Genomic DNA, 7,866 nt, shown 5'->3' with positions numbered 1-7,866 from the left:
AGTAGAAAAGAAGCATTAAGGTAGATTAACATTTGGTTTTCACATTCGCTATTGTTCACTGACTTATTAAGGAGCTTTAAAAGAATTGGGAAATTAATGAATATCCCATATTAATTATAGGCCTAAAACAACAAGTAAAGTGCAGCGAGTGTCAAGCAGGTTTAAAGGGAAAATATACCTTATATGAAATCGTTTTTCATTTATTTTTCTCTCGACTTGGCATTGTATAGTATAGGAGAGCACAGGTTACTACAGTATATACACAGATTACTGGTTTTCTATGCACTGTATATTGAATATATGAGGATGCCTTACAGGCCAGGATTTGTTGGAAGGCCACAAAGGCCTGGGCCTACGGCAGCACTATTCTAGGGGCGATATGTCACCCAGCAGCATTTTGAATTTTTTCTCTGGAGTTCTTTAAATTCTTTAAATTTTATTCTCCAGTGCCCCATGGGAGGAAGGATTGAGCATGCACGATCTGGGGGTACACACCCGCTCATGTGTACAGGGGTGAGTGGTGGGCGGTGTATGGAGTCTGGCCTAGGGGCACAAGTAATGTAAATCTGGGTTTGATCCCTTACCAGTCTTGGCTAAAATTGTTCAATGCAAAACCTGATTCTATAACTTTTGTAACTGCAAGGTTCTTGTGCCCAGACAAGTCCTACTCTGGCTTTTTTTCTTTGGGAGGAGGAGCAAAGGTCAATGGAAGCAATGCCTTAGCCCTTTTAATTGCCATAGTGTTAGAGGTCTCCAAACCTTTTTACTTAGCTAGGTGGTTTGGACCTTTTTTGGCATTGAGAAGGATTGAGAACTTGACACCTAAATTGAAAATCTCTGTGTCTTCGCTCTCTTGTCTTATTTATCCCTTATTCTCCTTTATTCTCAATTTGCTAGTCCCTCCTTCCTAAAATCATTATTCCATAGTTCACTGAGCCAGAGGGTACTTAAATTAGAACATATGCTTGATGGAATTCTACAACTTTTATGGGAAGAGACCCTCTTTGCATCCTATGGCAGGCAGAGGTATGATGTAGAACTTTAAAAACCTCTGGTATACCAAACAAGTCAATATAATGTAGCAGGGTTAAGGTTTTGCTCATTTTTACTGTCCCCATAAGGGTTAATCCTTTCAGTATTTGTCCATGGGTGTCAGGTGTTCCTAGTCTTTAAAAATAATAAAGACACCATGTGTAGGAGGTAGGTGGCCTCAGTAGGAGTAGTGTCAGGATAGATTTTGTACTCCACTTGCTGGTTGTCATTGATGGAGAGCCTGATGCCTCAGTAGGAGTAGTGTCAGGATAGATTTTGTACCCCACTTGCTGGTTGTCATTGGTGGAGAGCCTGAGGCCTCAGTAGCAATAGCTAGTATCAGGAAAGATTTTTGTAATAGCTCACTTTAGGAGTGAAAGTGAGGTTTTGGGTAGTTAGTAGAGTAGCCAAAGGCTCCAACAAGGGCAGAAGAAATGGTTAGTATCCTGTCATAGTGTCATCTGCTAATGCAGGGACTCAAGCGGTCAAGTTCCTGGATAAAGAGATCCACTGAAGAGCACCACTGTTTGGGTCTTCCATTCTGGGACAGGGCACTTGGTAGTAAGTACTAGTTCTGGTTGTAACGACTGCCCTGCCTGTATCCAAGACCATCAAGGGAAGTAAAAGGGGTGACAGATACTTGAAGAAGAATCTGTGACATAATTGTATTCTGTACCATTGTGAAGTGACCTAAAAGAGATTCTTTGTCATCCAGCCAATAAACAGCTGACTGGTGTTTTAAAGAAACCACCAGAGCCCAAGTTATTGAGATCAATTGGTCTGTGTGAAAATTGGTGAAAATGTGTCCCTTGTTAATTAATGAGCCCCATGTGGTCTAATTATGAATTTGAATGACCTGTTAAAGGAACAGTAAAACCAAAAAATGAAAGTGTTTTAAAATAATGAAAAAATAATGTACTGTTGCCCTGCACTGGTAAAACTGGTGTGTTTTCTTCAGGAACACAACTATAGTTTATATAAATAAGCTGCTGTGTATACATGGGGGCAGCCATTTAAGCACAGGATAACAGATAAGTTCTGAAGAATCCTATTGTATACTAAAGAGCTTATCTGTTATCTGCTGTATATCCTGTGCATTTTCTCCTTTTATAGCTTTGAATGTCTGCCCCCATGGTTACACAGCAGTCTTTTCATATAAACTATAACAGAGTTTCTGAAGCAAATACACCATTTGTACCAGTGTAGTACAGCAGTACAGTATGTTTTTGTTACTTTAAAACACTTTAGTTTTTTGGTGTTACTGTTCCTTCAACTTATTCACTAACCAACCAGACAGCTGACAATCTGGTTGGTTTATCAATTTGTTTTTTTCTCTTTGTTGACATCTGTGTGTATGTATTAATAAACATTTGCCTGCTTTTACGCTGACCTTTATCAACAATATATATTTGTAATGGAACAGAGACTGAGACTATTTTAGCCCAGACCACAAGTTTCTTTTTCTGAAAAGGGGAAAAAAAAACAGCTTAATGTAGATCTAACATTTCAGCTGGGAAATTACCTGTTCAATAAAATAAAAGTAATTTGATCCTAGAAGAGTGCAATTATTTCACTTTATTTCAATGTAAAGATTGCAATCAGACAGTGTTCCTTTGTCTGGGGGAAACCCCAACACATGGAAATAGGGCATTTTAGACAAACCAGTTTCTCTTATGTATGAACTTTATGTCTCTTGAACAATGTTGTTAAATAAAATAATACAGGTATGGGACCTGTTATCCAGAATGCTCGGGACCTGAGCTTTTACAGATAAGGGGTCTTTCCGCAATTAGGATCTCCATGCTTTAAGGCTCCTAAGGAACTGTTTTACAAGGTATTGTTTTATTATTACAGAGAAAAAGGAAATCATTTAGTAACATGTGAATTATTTAATTAAAATGGTGTCTATGGGAGGTGGCCATAATGTAATTCAGAGCTTTTTGGATAACGGATTCCAGATAACAGATCCCATACCTAGGGTTGCCACCTGTTCGGTTTTGACCCGGACAGCCCGGTTTTCAGAATGGCTGCCTGTGTCAGGACAGTCTGCCCAGTTTTCCAAATAAGGAAAACCGGGCAGGATCCCCCTTGATTGACATGCCGATCAGTCAATCACTGATCGCCACATCATAGCCCCACCCCATGATGGATCTCACCCCACCCATTGATGTCACTGACCCGCCCCTGTATCATCACCGCCCTGCCCCCTTCCAGATCGTGAGCCACAGAAAGGTGACATGCCGATTAACCAATCACTGATCGCCACATCATAGCCCCGCTAGTTTTCCAAATAAGTCAAACCAGGCAGGATCCCCCTTGATTGACATGCCAATCAGCCAATCAATCATAGCCCCACCCATGATGGATCTCACCCATTCATTGATGTCACTGACCCACCCCTGTAACATCACCGCCCCACCCCCTCCCCAGATTGTAAGCCACAGAAAGGTGGCAAACCTACCTATACCTGTACTGCCATTGGTTCCATAGCCATTGATTTCCATAAAGACCAATGTAGGATCTACTCTGGATGGCATTCTGTCCTTATAGGTGCTGGTGAAGTAGATTTTTATATCAGTAGTTGTCTAACTCTTTGAAGCCCACCTCAGAGGTCTAACATGTGGTCACGTCACCCCTTCCTTTGCTCATAACAAGGTTACAGATATAGGAAAACATGTTGTCATTCAGCCATAGTTTCAACAGTATCGAATAAAAGCTAATCAGTGTTCAAACTGACCTTCAAGCCTGACTTTGTTCCCAAATTACATCTAAATTAAACCTCAGTCTAAGTCCCCCTTGCCATTGTTCCAGGAATCCTCAGCTCCAAAGTTTGTGATTGACTGTTCTATGTTCTTGGGAGGCAAGGTTACAGTGTTGTGTTTCCTATTTTAGCATTTCCATGTAATTTTTAAGAGTAAAAGATCATTTACCAATGTCATGCAAGTGCTGTCACAATAAGGCACATTTGCCTTCTTAGGACCCATGTAGAGTGTCCCTCATGAGCACTAATAGCAATTTACATCAAGGCTACTAGACTGAGGTGGCTCTGATATCTTTAAAGGATGGACAATGACTACATTCCAAAGAAGGTCCTTCATACCCATTCAGAGGGCCACCATTCACTGGGATGTCCTATAAAAAGGTGGCTGGACAATGTCAAGTATGGACAGATTAAGTGAAGGTGGCTGGTAATGACTGGTGTACTCATGGAGTGGACAAGGTCAAGTTCCTACAAGGGTTGTAGTACCAATAGCAAAAGAGGACCCATGCAGACCCCTTTGGTCAACCAAAAGTAAAACTTACTTTTTTTCACTTTATCCCATACTTGATAAAGCAAGGATGTAGTGGTGAATTCATGTGGTTCAGTGCTAGAAGGATTGCCACAGTAAATAAATAGTTAATATAAAATAAAATAAAAGTTATAATGTGTGATAACATAAACTAGACTAGCAAAGGTGGCAAATTTTATAGACCCTGACAGCTGTATTTTGGCAACAGCAAAGTAGAGGGGTTATGACTGCTCTTGTTGTACAACAGTTTCCTATATTACATATAATGTCACAATACAAATTAAAACTGTAAAATAAATTGTGGATAAAAAAAAATTAGTTTTATACATTCAAGTCAATTGAAGTGATCACAATTTTTGTGACTTGTGACATATGAGTCATAAAAACTGTGGTCTGGGGGAGGATTGATTTTTGACATTTCTTATTGCGGTTTTACTCCAATTTTTTTTTAAAAAAAAATTAATTTTCATAAATGTGAATAATGTATAAAATGTACATTTTTAAAGTAAAACGTATCTATGATATCTTATCTTGTCGTTTATCTAAATGCCAAACTACATTTTGGTTTCAGTTCAGCAAAGCAATAACATTAGGTTCAGGATGATACCATAGTATAATAATAAAAATAAAGTGTTATCAGTACATGAACTTTAATCGGTTGTATGTTTAGAACATGAAAAACAAAAGCACATCAGACTGGTCTGTCAGGATGCCAGGGGATCTCCTGGTGGCCCAAGTCCTAGTGGGGTCCAGTCAAGGACAATTCCCAGCAGCTCTTTATCAATGTCCACATCTAACTGTTGTGAGAAGGCCCTCAATGTCAGGTTCGCTGGTAGGCCCTAGGAGACTCAGTCTGACACTAAACAGAAGATATAGAAATTGGGCTAAAGAAGGCTTGTCTTGAAGATGCGTGTGTTCTTCTGCAATCTGGGCAATGGGTTTCCTCATTTAGAAGATTTTTGAATACATTAGCTCTTTGCCCCAAATCCCAAGATAACTAGACAGGCTGGTGTCCAAGTAAGTATGGGTAGGTATTTTGCAAAAACTTTTTTTTTGTGGGCCTTTTTTTCACACTAATTAGTATTAGCTATGGGATCCATTATCCAGAAACCTATTCTCCAGAAAGCTCAAAATTACAGGAAGGCTATTTCCATTAGACTCCATTTTAATCAAATAATTTCCTTATTGAAAGCAAAAAAATTTTTTGGGTTTAATCAATGTTTAAATTATTTATTAGTAGACTTAAGGAATGAAGGTCCAAATTACCAAAAGCTCCAGGTCACGAGCATTCTGAATAACGGGTCTCATAACTGTACATGGCAGGAATTTTAATTAGGGATGCACCGAATCCAGGATTCGGTTCAGGATTGGCCAGGATTCGGCCTTTTTCAGCAGGATTTGGATTCGGCCGAATCCTTCTGCCCGGCCGAACCGAATCCTAATTTGCATATGTAAATTAGGGGTGGGGAGGAAAATCACGTGACTTTTTGTCACAAAACAAGGAAGTAAAAATAGTTTCCCCTTCCCACCCCATATTTGCATATGCAAATTAGGGTTCGGATTCGGTTTGGTATTTAGCCGAATCTTTGGTGAAGGATTCGGGGGTTCGGCCGACTCCAAAATAACGGATTCGGTGCATCCCTAATTTTAATGTACTGTGAACTATGAAGAGAATTTCCTCTGGGCACATAAACAGAACACAGTTACCTCTTAGAACCTTTATACTGGAATGCTGCACCGCATCACTGGAGTCCTGAGTTTGATTCCAGCCAGGGTAATATCATCATTATCAGGGGCATTATAATACCTTAACAAACAAGGGTTACAAAATAAAAATCGGATCAGCAGGCCCTGCTCACAAGAGCTTACAATCTAAAGATCTGCAAGGAGTTTGTATGTTCTCCCTGTGTCTGTGTAGGTTTCATCTAGTTAATCTGGTTTCCTCCCATACTCCAAGGACATATTTTATAGTATCCTTATAATTTCCACTAGAGGTTAATTATCTCTTACATCTAATACAAGGTACATGGGTGAGGTTTTGGCCAGAGTAATCAACTTGGCTCCTTTAGTCTCCATGGCATTATAAATAAATAAAGTTTTTGTACACTTGAATTGGAGTGTTGTTGCTAGAGCTAACTACCCTATAAACCAGAGACCATCTAGGAAGTCAGACTGAAAGACATATAGAAGGGGATGCAATAACCCAGTGATCCCCAACAAGTTGCTCTTTGACCCCTTGGATGTTGCTCGCTGTGGCCTCCAAGCAGGTGCTTCTTTTTGAATTCCTGGCTTGAAGGCAAACTTTAGTTGCATAAAAAACATGTATACTGTCAAACATAGCTTCCTGTTGGCTGCAAGTCCGCATAGGTGCTACCAATACCCAATCACAGCCCTTATTTGGAATCTGCAGGAACTTTTTGCATACTTATGTTGCTCTCAAACATTATTTTATACGTGAGTGTTGCTCATGTGTAAAAAAGGTTGGGGACCCCTGCAATAACCATTAAAGGGATCCTGTCATCGGAAATCATGTTTTTTTCAAAATGCATCAGTTAATAGTGCTGCTCCAGCAGAATTCTGCACTGAAATCCATTTCTCAAAAGAGCAAACAGATTTTTTTATATTTAATTTTGAAATCTGACATGGGGCTAGACATTTTGTCAATTTCCCAGCTGCCCCCAGTCATGTGATTTGTGCCTGCACTTTAGGAGAGAAATGCTTTCTGGCAGGCTGCTGTTTTTCCTTCTCAATGTAACTGAATGTGTCTCAGTGGGACATGGGTTTTTACTATTGAGTGTTGTTCTTAGATCTACCAGGCAGCTGTTATCTTGTGTTAGGGAGCTGTTATCTGGTTACCTTCCTATTGTTCTTTTGTTTGGCTGCTGGAGGGGGAAAGGGAGGGGGTGATAGCACTCCAACTTGCAGTACAGCAGTAAAGAGTGATTGAAGTTTATCAGAGCACAAGTCACATGACTTGGGGCAGCTGGGAAATTGACAATATGTCTAGCCCCATGTCAGATTTCAAAATTGAATATAAAAAAATCTGTTTGCTCTTTTGAGAAATGGATTTCATTGCAGAATTCTGCTGGAGCAGCACTATTAACTGATTCCTTTTGAAAAAAAAAAAAATTCCCATGACAGTATCCCTTTAAAATTAACAATAGAACTTTTCCTTTAATGCATAAAAGTTTGCACATTTTATTCCCGGATCCTGGTACTCCGCCCCATTTTCCTGCATGATTTATATTATATTAATATTATATTGATGAAGTTATTGAGTGGTGGGGGGTGTACTAATGAGGATTAGCACCTAGTAAATTCCTTTTGACTGCAGCTCACTAGGGAAGTGCTTCCAGTGTCGTGTGAACTCTGCTGCTACAGATGTGTGTAAAGCCGGATTCGGAACAGATGTGCTAAATATCCACAGATGCGCTCCCACCATTTAACATACAGGGAGTTTGAGATGCAGCAAGAAAACAGTATGTCACATGAGGGGGCGGAGGTCAGTAAATGTATATATTTTATAATAGTCTTTTTGCTCAAA

This window comes from Xenopus laevis, chromosome 7L (assembly GCF_017654675.1).
Source record: "Xenopus laevis strain J_2021 chromosome 7L, Xenopus_laevis_v10.1, whole genome shotgun sequence".
Lineage (NCBI taxonomy): Eukaryota > Metazoa > Chordata > Amphibia > Anura > Pipidae > Xenopus > Xenopus laevis.
Note: the sequence above shows the minus strand (reverse complement) of the source record.